Here is a 13,128-nt window from a genome sequence, read left to right on the forward strand (position 1 = left end):
ATGGATCGTTGAAAAAACCAGCGCTACTTTATCATTTAATGCTTCCAAAATTTGGCGAATTAACATGTAAACGGTGCTCTCAGTAGAGCAAATCTTCTGAAACCCAAACTGTGATCTGATGAGGATATTATTGTTGCCACGGTGAGATACTCTTCTAGAACACATCACCTTCTCAAAATTTTTTGAAAATAATGTCAGCAGCGAATCAGATCGGTAGTTAATGAAATTTCTCTTATTGCCTATCTTGAAAAGGTGTTTAACGGCGGCATATTTCGGTCTCTTTGGAAAATTCCCTTTAGTTAGTGATGCATTATATATTTCAGATAAGACTGCGGTTATTACATGGGAACAAAACTTTAGTACTCTATTGAAAGCACCATCAAATCCAGATGAGAATGCATAATTTTCTCACTATCAGAACAAGAAGTTGATGATACATGCGTATGACTGAATTGTATGCGAGTTACTTTTAAATTGTACTACAGTTATTTCTTTCTTGAACTGTTTGTCCCTATGCTTTCTACTGTATTTCAGAAATGATAATTAAATATATTTTTTACCTGTGACTTGTGAATTATAAGCCCTTCCAATCAGTTCAGTTGTGATGTTATAGTTATGTCTCCAGCTCAAAGTGAAGCGCCCAGGTTTCGACACATGTAACGATATCAGACAAATGGCTGCTCCATTGGCCTCCGACTGCTTCAACAGTTGAGTTGAAACATCTTTTCTTTGAATCTTATGGTCTACTTTAAGAATTCGAGGAACCCATCTTGAGAATACCTGAATATCCAAGAGTCCCAATCACTGCACAAGCATTCGCACGTTTCAGCACATCGGGAGCAGTGGCTGTGACATGACTTCCCGAACGTGGTCGATCAAGGAGTTGAGTTTCAGCACTTGCTGACGCCTGAACCCATCGCCCAGCAGTACCACTACTAATTCCCTAACTACCAAACACTGCACACAAACGTTTACAGAGGTTCACCACTATTTTTTCCCACAATTATAACATGTTGACGATAACGCCTGTTCTGCGTAGATTCCCTTTTGACGGTTGACCAAGACTCTGCCATCCATCGGACGTGTTCGAAACTTCGCACATCAAGTGGCACATCACATGCGAAACTCCTAAAAGGACGTTTTCCTGTGTATATTAATGGCTCTAAATAAGAAAGAAAATGGTGAAGGCCTATTTTTTATTGAACGGCCGTCGAATTGATATTAGCATCACTAGTGGTAGTACCAGTACCACAAGTACTAACGTTAGTAGTTCTTATTGCTGTTACTGTTGTCATTAGATACATTCAGTTGCTTCAGTAGAGGTAAATAAGATGTAAAAAGTATAGCGTGTGAGAAACCCTCATCCTATGTAAGGGACGGCGTGAAGGTCCTAATCTGGTCCGGTTAAATATTTATTTAATTACCTTAAATTACGTAAGTAAGCTTAGGAAATTTGAAACGCAAGGTATCAGGGAAGAAATGCTGATCTTACACTTGGCAATTGATTGCAAAGTAAAGAAAAACTGAACAAGTTCTCTAGAATTTTGTGACAGGTAACAAACTTTCGACAGTGTAACATGACTGACGCTTCGTAACCTTGCTGGCATGGTAAAATCTAGAGGACAAGAAGTAAGAAAAGTGAGGAATGAGCATAATGCACACTGAATGATAGACTTGTTCTCGTTTGAGTTCCACATCTATTTATTCACCCAACAGCCACTACAGTGGACGCTTAAGACCTTGTTGTCCATCGTCCACACCAAAATATCATCATAATCATCATCATCATCACCATCGCTTGACTGTGTGTGGAGGATGGTACTTCCGGTGCCGTGATCCTTTCTCGTCATTCAGTTTCCATTGGTGCCATGTAACAAAGCATCCTCCGTATTAACTCTCAATTTTTCTGACTATTCAGTCATGGTCAGTTCGGGAGCTACATCCGGGAGAAATCAATGTGTTACTAGACTATACTGGAAGTTCCGCTCTCGGACTATCAGTAGTAAATCTGCCCTTGATGCACAATGCCTCTCCTGTAGCGCCTCCCGCTGGAGCTCGACGAGCATCATCTCAGTGACGAGCTCGCTTTTACCAAACAGAACGGTGACGAAAGTAGCCGCTCTTTCTTGAATGCCTCAACTACAATTGTCATGAACTGGTCGAACGAGGGCTTGATAAGCACCTCTTTGGTGGATGAATTAAATTTCCATATAATTATTCCACTGAATCTGCGTAGCATCTAGTTTTCCAGTAATCACTTTATATAGAAATTCACTGTAAAATGCTTCGGCCACATACTCCTTGTTACAGAATAGTTGTTACTGTTTCCAGTGGTTCATCTCCAGTTCTGAAATAGAACAATAATTTGCCTTTCTCTTCGTGCGGAATGCATTACATTTATCTATTTTGTATGCTAACTGACAACCCCTGCAGTAACTGGTGATCCTCTGCAGATGTTCCTGAATTTCGTGCCAGTTCTCTGACTTTATAACTTTCGTCTACACACCCACATCAAACGCGATTAGCGTCATGGAATTTCCTGCGTTATGCACCGGATTCCTTATTTAAAACACCAGATGCTCGTGAAACAAACTGCAATACGTTCTCGCAACTTCAGTACTAATAAAGGGAGAGCTATAATCTTTCTTTTTTTAAAACTGAAAGTTTTTTTTCCCACCGAAACGGCAGGACTCTATGAGGCAAAGTCAGTAAGATAACTGTTTTATAGAGCTAACGAGAACTCACGGAGTGAAAGTACACTGAATATACAGATTTTCATGCGTTTGTTGTAGCGGTTGAGTGGCTCACCACACCGAAGTTTATGCCACTCCCCAAGGAAACTTGCGCCGCTGGAAAAAACGGTTCAAATGGCTCTAAGCACTATGGGACTTAACATCTGAGGTCATCAGTCCCCTAGACTTAGAACTACTTAAACCTAACTTAGCTAAGGACATCCCACACATCCATGCCCGAGGCAGGATTCGAACCTGGGACAGTAGCAGCAGCGCTGTTCCGGACTGCAGCGCCTAGAACCGATCGCCCACAGCGGCAGGCGCACCCATGAATTAAGACGCAATGTTATGCTTGTGCGTTAAAATTTTACACTGGTTTAAACATGTTGTGAAACGGCAGTGGTAGTGACAGTGTGAGATATACTAAACATTTACTTCTCGATCGGAATTTCCGCTTGATACAGACCCACCCGTAGGAAATACAACTTTAATCTGTACATAACGGATTCCTACAATGCTAATTAAATAGATTTTGGCTCTGTACTGGATCTTACCTTGGCACTTAGACATGAATAAATACACCATGTGATATTTAAAGTATAAGGGCACCTGGCTGAAAATGACTTGCAAGTACGTGGCGCCCTCCATCGGTAATTCTGGATTTCAGCGTTATGTTGGCCCGCCCTTAGCCTTGATGACAGCTTCCACTCTCGCAGACATACGTGCAACCAGGTGTTGGAAGGTTTCTTGGCGAATGGCAGCCCATTCTTCACGGAGTGCTGCACTGAGGAGAGGTGTCGATGTCGGTCGGTGAGGCCTGGCACGAAACCGGCGTTCCATAACATCCCAAAAGTGTTCTATAGGATTCACGTCAGGATTCTGTCCAGGCCAGTCCTTTACAGAGATGTTATTGTCGTGTAACCACTCCGCCACAGGCCGTGCATTATGAACAAGTGCTCGATCGTGTTGAAAGATGCAATCGCCATCCCCGAATTGCTCTCCAACAGTGGGAAGCAAGAAGGTGGTTAAAACATTAATGTAGGCCAGTGCTGTAATAGTACCACGCAGAGCAACAAGGGGTGCAAGCCCCCTCCATGAAAAATACGAAAACACCATAACACCACCACCTCCGAATTTTACTGTTGGCACTACACACGCTGGCAGACGACGTTCACCGGGCATTCGCCATACCAACACCCTGCCATCGGATCGCCACATTGTGTACCGTGATTCGTCACTCCACACACAGTTTTCCCAGTGTTCAGTCGCCCAATGTTTACGCTCCTTACACCAAGCGAAGCGTCGTTTGGGATTTACCGATGTAATGTGTGGCTTATGAGCAGCCGCTCGACCATGAAAACCACGTTTTCTCACCTCCTGCCTGTCATTCTTCTGGCAGTGGATCCTGATGCAGTTTGGAATTCCTGTGTGACGGTCTGGATGGATGTCTGCCTGTTACACATTACGACCCTCTTCAACCGTCGGCGGTCTCTGTGAGTCAACAGACGAGGTCGGCCTGTACGCTTTTGTGTGTAAGTGTTCCTTCACGTTCCCACTACACTATCACATTGGAAACAGTGGACCTAGGGATGTTTAGGAATGTGGAAATCTAGCGGACTGATGTATGCCACAAGTGACACCCAACCACTTGACCATGTTCGGAGCGCCCCAGTTTGCTCTCTCACAATGTCTAATGACTACTGAGGTCACTGATATGGAGTATCTGGTAGTAGGTGGCAGCACAATGCACCTAATATTAAAAACGTACGTTTTTGGGGGTGTTGTGATTTCTAAAAATTTATAAACATGTTTATTTAAGAATATGTAACATATCAAGAATTATGTTTGCCATACAGTCAAATATATGGCGTTACGAACATTAAAACCTGTTAGACCTGAACGTTGGTGGGACTTCGTCAATATAATAACAGAAGAAAACTGTTCGCACACACACGTTGAAGCGCATTGTCTGCGAAGTCGTGGGCTAACATTTTATAGGAGGCTTGTAAATTCCTGGATTGGACAAACAGGTCTATAAGCTCAAGCTGGAAGTAATGACGAGGTACATCAACAGCGAGAAAGGCAGGTAGATATGTAATCACGTAAAACCTGGTGGCAAGCCCCACCGCAATGATAACGGCTTGGCGGGAATAGAAGAGTTGGATCTGACGTTCGAACTGCGAGACCCCTTTATGGTAACAGTCGGCGGCTAGCAGGCAAAATGTTTACCTCTTGTGAACTGAAAGAGGCAAGAAGAACAGCAAGATTATGTACTATAGCCTCAGATGTCGAATCAGTTCATGGCATTCTTTGATTAGCTCTGTACAACGAAAATCCAACGGTAACAAGAGAATTTTCAGAGCTTGTTAACAGGAAGAGCCATGGATTCTTCTGCCGCCTTTTTTGAATAGTCACAGGAGATCGACACTGCCAGCACTTTCATTTCAAACTATCACATGAGGACTGTATAACTGCCGGCCGCTGGTGGCCGAGCGGTTCTGGCGCTACAGTCTGGAACCGCGCGACCGCTACGGTTGGAGGTTCGAATCCTGCCTCGGGCATGGATGTGTGTGTTGTCCTAAGGTTAGTTAGGTTTAAGTAGTTCTAAGTTCTAGTGGACTTATGACCTCAGCAGTTGAGGCCCATAGTGCTCAGAGCCATTTGAACCATTCTGAACTGTATAACTGCATGGACCAATTACGTCATTTCTTCTTCAGTAATAATATTATATTCCTTAAACTTTGTGTTGAGCACCAAAATTTTGCGTTAATTATTTACTTACACAGGGTCCTATCCGAAGCGCTATGATATTTACGAGTACCCTATTTTATTGAATTTGAAAGTAATTTTAGAAAACTTTCACTGTAGTTAATAAGCTTTCTGCGGTTGTACAGTTCATAATTCAGCGAGCCTAAGTACCCCACGCATTTTTCATAAAAGGATATTAAAGTTGCATGAAAGTACAGTTGTCAAGAAAAGATTTAAAGTGTTGGCTGGTTCAAATGGCTCTGAGCTCTGTGGGACTTAACTTCTGAGGTCATCAGTCCCCTAGAACTTAGAACTACTTAAATCTAACTAACCTAAGGACATCACACACATCCATGCCCGAGGCAGGATTCGAACCTGTGACCGCAGCGCTCACGCGGTTCCAGACTGTAGCGCCTAGAACCGCTCGGCCACCACGGCCGGCTCATGTGTATGTAGTTAACAGTTGCGGTATACTGAAAATTTTTACTTTATTGACCATCTGGCAGCAACTGAATAAAACACAATTTTAGTGCCATACGCGTTTTATTCAGTTGCTGTCAGACGGTCCATAAAGTAAAAATTATCAATATACCGCAATATTACACGCAACTCAGGAAGACAGGAGTAAAAAATCTGAAGATAGTTAACAGTGTTTCTCACATTTTGTTGTGACTAAAATATTCAGCCTTGATCTGAGTCTACTGATAGTTTAGTTTGAGGGTCCCCATGAATATTGTTGAGCCAGTTTTGAGTTTCACATTACAACTGCAGCATTAATGAAGTGCATTTACCAGTTCTCTAACATTTGTCTGCTATAATAAGTAACTCGCTACAACTGTTCAAACTATACTATATCCAGGCAGCACGTGCTCCATTTGAGCTAAATACTATAAGGAAGTGAGCACTCCTTGAGAATACAAGTAATAACTGGAACAGAGGCTTCTCTGTTATTGAATGAAGCACAAGCATGTCACTGGTTTTGGAAATTCAGCCCCTAACGCAGTGAAATAGGGCTAAAAAATTTCTGAAAATATTTCACTGCGAAAGTATTTTAAACCTAAATCCAGTTCCTATTTCACCCATTTTTTACCCCCTTCATGGTTGAATTTCCAAAAATTCTGAAACATGTATTTTTTATTTACTGACTGACGAACCAAGACCCTTTTTCGAATTTCTAACTTCAAAACTGCCTTAATAGCGACAACTTTCAAAAAGCGTTTCATCTCCTTATTCACATCCTTAGGAATGGAATTTCGGACAATCCCTTCTTAAACGATGCTTACAGCATAAGATCCACATCCTCTCCAAACTTCCAATTCCTGTCCTTAGCGGTTTGGGACCGGTGATGACGAATCGATGAATCAGTCTGACCCTGTTTCACCACCCACTGGTTGATTTTTCAGTAACAGTGGAAGACGTATTATTTCATCTCCAACCGAGAATCTGTACACCAGTTCCCAAAGATTTAGCTTTAAAATGCATTCGCAATAAAATATTTTAATAAAACATTTCACCCCCTTAGGGGTTGATTTCCAAAAACACTGAAAGACTTTTTTTTTTATTTGCAACCAAGAACTCAAATAGCAGTATTCAAAGATTTAGCTTTAAAAATAGTTAAGCAGTTCTTTAATAATGATATATTTGCAAGAAGAGGTTTCATCCACCATTTCACCCGCATAGAGTTCAACTTCCAAAAATGCTGAAACACATATTTCTTTCTCTCTGACTGAGAAACTGAATACTAATTTTCGTACGTCTTGCTTCAAAACTGCCTTAATAGCGATATTTTTCAAAAACAACTCTTCATCCCGTACTTCACTCCCCTTAGGGTTGGAATTTCGGAAAACCCCTTCTTAAACGACGCCTAAAGTATAAGATCCTCACCACCTCGCCGGCCGCGGTGGTCGAGTGGTTGTAGGCGCTGCAGTCCGGAACCACGCGACTGCTACGGTCGCAGGTTCGAATCCTGCCTCGGGCATGGATGTGTGTGAAGTCCTTCGGTTAGTTAGGTTAAAGTAGTCGTAAGTTCTAGGGGACTGGTGACCTCAGCAGTTAAGTCCCATAGTGCTCCAGAGCCATTTGAACCATTCGCACCACCTCAAAGTTTCAAGTTACTGTCGTCAGCGATTTGGCAATTTGCGCTTGGCGTTGATTAGTAAGTTAGTCAGTCATTCAGTCAGGACATTGTCTTCTATATATGGAGATCAGCAGTCGGCAGTTTTATTAAACGGATTACACAAAGTTAAGTAAATATTCATATACATATTGTAATAAAGTGAACTAATATTTCACGTGTTCTAGTTGTCACTCATTCTCCTCTCGGAGCAAGTAAAGAACCTACCTTTGTTCTAATTGTGTTTCCTTCAGGTACAACAGCCGCAGTCAGATTCAGGAGAGGACTTTCATACCCGTTGATGCACCAATACTACACCTCTGCTGTGGTCAGTTCATATCCGGTTCGGTATGCACCTTTGTTGTCGGGGCAGATGAAAACCTGTTGATCACTCCCAGGGAGTGCTGACGAGTTGTTTCAGGGAAGATTTCTCCTGCCGTTGAATTTTCCAGGCTTCTTGCATGTTGAAGTTACTGTCCTGCAGGCTGGTAGTAGTGCGCCACGATGGTTTTGTAGACCTCAATACCTGGCGATCTGATGGTGTAATTTCTGAAGGCATTGGAGACTTCGAGGTGTTTTTTATTGTTCTGTACACCTTCAGGTCTAGCGACTGTGGTTATCAATCAATACGTCCTCGATTCGAAACCCGCCGCCACTTACATTTTGATAAAAATTATTACCAATGCCGTCCGAAGATTGCCGAAATAAGAAGTCGCTCTCATTCTGCCAATGGTCTTGTCAAAGAGGACGGAGGAGAGGTCAGAAGTTCAGGCCACTCTCTTGATTTTATTTTGGAGTGGGGAACTGCCCCTAAAGTCGGGAGAATCAGCAATGATTAAGGCCATGAGGATGCTGAAGGCAATGGAAACCGTTGTTTAAAGACACTTTTTGTGTATTCATAGGACATGCGGGCTGTAAATGAGAAAGTGTGATGACGACCTCTCCATAGACAAAAGATTCTGGACTAGTCCCCCCATCCAGATTGTCGGCAGGGGACTGGCAAGCAGGAGGGGAACATGAGAAAAAGATTGAATAACCGTCGAAAGAATAACGTTTTACGAGCTACGGCGTGGAAGTCTGAAATTGGTACGGAAGCTAGAAAATCTGAGAAGGGAAATGCTAAGGCTCACTCTAGATATAGTGGGCTGTTATTGAAGTGAACTCCGCCTGCGTAGCTGAGTTATAACGTGCTTCCCTCCCATGCAGAGGACCTGGGTTCGAGTCCCGACCGGGTTGGAGATTTTCTGCGCTCGTGGTCTGGGTGTTGTGTTGTCCTCATCATCATTTCATCATCATTACCGGCACGAAAGTCGCCCAATGTGGAGTCGACTGAAATGAGACTTGCACTTGGTGGCCAAACATTCCCGGTCGGGGCCTCCCGGACAACAACGCCATACGATCATTTCATTTAATTGAAGTGAAATGGAAAGAAGACAAAGATGAGCGTAGGTTAATATCAACAGCAGCAGAAAAAGGTACATAGGGAGTAGAATTCGTCATGAATAGGAAGGAAGGGCAGAGAGTGTGTTACTGTGAACAGTTCAGTGATACGGCTGTTTTCATCAGAATCGGCTCCAAACCAACACCGACAACGGTAGCCGAAGGATACATGCCGACGTTGCAAGCTAAAGATGAACGGAGAGGGAAAGCATATGAGAATTCAAAATGGTTCAAACGGCTCTGAGCACTATGGGACTTAACATCTATGGTCATCAGCCCCCTAGAACTTAGAACTACTTAAACCTAACTAACCTAAGGACAGCACACGACACCCAGTCATCACGAGGCAGAGAAAATCCCTGACCCCGCCGTTAATCGAACCCGGGAACCCGGGCGTGGGAAGCGAGAACGCTACCGCACGACCACGAGCTGCGGACTGCATATGAGGAATTTGAACTGGTTGTTCAGTACGTAAAGGGAGATGAAAATCTAGTAGTACCAGGGTCTGGAATGCGACTGCAGGGGGATAAGTAGAAGAAAGGGTTACGGGAGAGTACGGAATTGGCACTAGGAATGAGAGAAGACAAAGACTGATTTAATTATGCAATAAATTTCAGCTAGTAATAGGGACTACTCTGTTGTAGAATCAAAATCTATGTAGGTACACTTGCAAAAGGCCACAAGATGCAGGAAGATTTCAGTTGGACTGCATCGTGGTCAGGCAGAGATTCCGAAATCAGATACTGGATGGCAAGGCATACGCAGGAGCAGACTGAGAAATAATTTAGTAATTATGAAGAATAGCCAGGAAGAAACACTGCGGAAAGAAGTGGGATAGAGAAGTTCTAAGAAATGGAGAGATACCTTGAAGTTCTCTGAGGCTATAGATACGGCAGTAAGAAATAGTTCAGCAGGCAGTGCAGTTGAAGAGGAATGAACATCTGTAAACAGGACAGTCACAGAATCTGGAAAGAAAAGTAGAGGTGCAAAGACAGTACTTCGAAGAAACCATGGGTAATAGAAAAAAATACTTTAGTTGATAGATGAAAGGAGCAAGCACAAAAATGTTCAGGGAAATTTAGGAAAACAGGAAGGCAAGTCGCTGTGCAATGAAATAAATAGGAAGTGCAAGGAAGATAAGACGAAATGGCGCATGAAAAATTTAAGGAATCGATGTAGAAATGACTGTCGGAAGGAAACATCAAAATAACCTTCGATGAAATTAAAAGCAAGGGTGAAAACATTGAGAGTGCAACGGCAATTCCAGTGTTGAATGCAGAGGAGAGAGCGGATAGATGGAAAAACTGGTCTGACGAAATAGAAGAAAACAGGAGTTAAATTTTATTTATTCCAGTCTCTGATCTCAATATCAATTATTCTGACGATGACCGGTTTCAGTCAGTAATGACCATCCTCAGATCTTTTCTACACGATGTCCTAAAGTGACAAGGCCGTAATGGCATCGTCAAAACATATAAGTATACTCAGCACAGCATCGTCATATAGATCTAAAATAAGGTGTACAATAGGCCACATCATCCACACATTCATTTTTGCAACTGGTAGAAAAGATCTGAGGATGGTCTTTACTGACTGAAACCGGTCATCGTCAAAATAATTGATATTGTGATCAAAGACAGGAATAAAAAGCATATGACAGTATTGGATCACTGTTCATGTACGCGACTATGTCGCAGCTGGTGAAAAACAGGAGTTGATATAGAAGAGATAGGGGATCCATTATTGGCATTTAAACTAGGACTGGAAGACTTAAGATCAAATATGACAGAAGGAACAGATAACATTCCATCAGAATTTCTAAAATCATATCGGGGGAGTGGCAAGAAAACAACCTGTCACGCTGGTGAATAGATTGTAAGAGTCTGGAGATATGTCGACTGACTTTCGGAAAAATATCATCCACACAATTCCGAAGACTGCAGGAATTGACAGGTGTGAGAATTATGGCACACTCAAAAGGTCATGCATCCAAATTGCCGACAAGAATAGTATACAGGAGAATGGAAAAGAAAATTGAGGATGCGCTAGATGACGATAAGTCTTGCTTTAGGAAAGGTAAAGGAACCAGAGCGGCAATTCCAATGTTGCGGTTAATAAAGGGAAGAAGACTGAAGAAAAATCAAGAAACTTTCATAGGATTTGTCGACCTGGAAAAAGCGTTCGACAATGTAAAATGGTGCAAGATGTTAAAAATTCTGAGGAAAATGGGGGTAAGCCATACAACATATACAACAGCCAAGGTGGAGCAATAAGAGTGAAAGACCAAATAACGGTACACCATAAGATTGGAAATCATGAAATGGGGACGCAACTATCAGTACACAGTACCTGAAGGAACAAACAGCCACGACACCCATTCCTATGCGTCAGGGTTATTCACATTCCCGAAGAACACAGTGTGTGCGCGCCAAGTACATATGATGACAGTCCTCCGTGCGACAGACGACGGTCCCTTCCCAGTAAACACACCGTCTATCCGTGTCGGTTGTTCCTTAACAGTCAGCGACAGCTGTCTGTTTTTTCGTAGTACTGATTCCAGGTAGCCATCGGTGTGACACTCCGTTTTTCGCGCTGCGCTCGCGCGAGTAAACACCTTTATCTGGCAGAGGGGTAAATAAAATGAAAAAAAAAAACAAGAACCAGCACCGATAGGGAGTATGGCCGACCTAAAAAAAAAAAAACCAGTTAGGGCGTTGCCAACCTATGCCACAGTACCGAACACGACGCAGTACTAACAGCATACATTGCACGTATAAAAATAGTCTGACACATGTGGCAACAGCTTTGTTTGACTCGTGAGAAGACGCCACGGGAGTGTTAAAAAACTTGAATTGGCAGGGTCCTGGTAAAAGACTCATATTATGCCGAGAAAGTCTGCTTACAAAAACTCAAGAAGTACCTTTAAGTGAAAAATCTATACGCATTCTTCACCCTCCACCCCCTTCCTGCTCCCTTCCCCTCGCAGTACCGTCCCATAAGGAAATGTGAAGACACAGAGTAATTACAGCACGGAGAGAGCCATTTAATAAGCCATTCTGTCCGATGATGGAAGGAAAGGAGTTTGTGTAGGGGCTCGGAGAGTGGAATGTATAAGATTTGCAGACGACATGGTTCCGATGGCAGAGAGTGCAAGAGAGATGGAACAAATGTTAGATGATCTAAACACAAAATTAGAGGAATATGGAATGAAGATTAACAAAGTAAATGTGGTGCTACAGAAGAATGCTGAAGATTAGATGGGTAGATCACATAACTATTGAGGAGGTACCGAATAGAATTGGGGAGAAGAGATGTAGCCTGCAGTAGGTACTGGGAGATGAAGAAGCTTGCACAGGATAGAGTAGCATGGAGAGCTGCATCAAACGATTCTCAGGACTGAAGACCACAACAAAAACTTTTGTCTGTCCATAGCCACACTTTTCATTTCTGAATATTTGACTCCTTTGATATTGTCCATCATTTGATATCTTCTTTTTCCTCTTTCCCTTTTTCCCTCCACCATTCCTACTATTCCTTCCTTCAATAAACAGTTCCTCCTCAGAGAATGTCCAACCCAGTTCCGTTGTCTCTGTCTGATTACTTTCAGCATGTTTCTTTCTTCTCCAACTCTTCTTAATACTTCTTCATTACTTACTCGGTCTTACCATTTCACTTTTTCCATTCTTCTCAATATCCACATCCCTAGCGCCTTTCATCTTCCTTCCTCAGTGTCCAGGTCTCCGCACCATATAATGCAACGCTCCAGATGTAACATTTGGCAAGTCTTTCCCTCATATCTTTCTTTAGTGGTCCACAAAGTAATTTCTGTTTCTCCTTGAACCATTATTTTGCCATTGCAATTCTGTTGAACAATACATTATCATCCATTATTACACTTTCCAAGTAATTAAATAGCAAAACTCCTTTACTACTTTAAGTGTCTCATCTCCTGAGAGAGGCTTAATCCATGACAAGACCTGCCGTAAGGCAGAATACCGTACTACTACTACTCCTCTGTCCGAGCTCATTTGCGACTGGAACTGGAAGAAACCCCAACACTCGCAGTGGTTTTGCAGAGTATGGTTGTTGTAGCCG

Source organism: Schistocerca piceifrons, chromosome 1, assembly GCF_021461385.2.
Source record: "Schistocerca piceifrons isolate TAMUIC-IGC-003096 chromosome 1, iqSchPice1.1, whole genome shotgun sequence".
Classification (NCBI taxonomy): Eukaryota; Metazoa; Arthropoda; class Insecta; order Orthoptera; family Acrididae; genus Schistocerca; species Schistocerca piceifrons.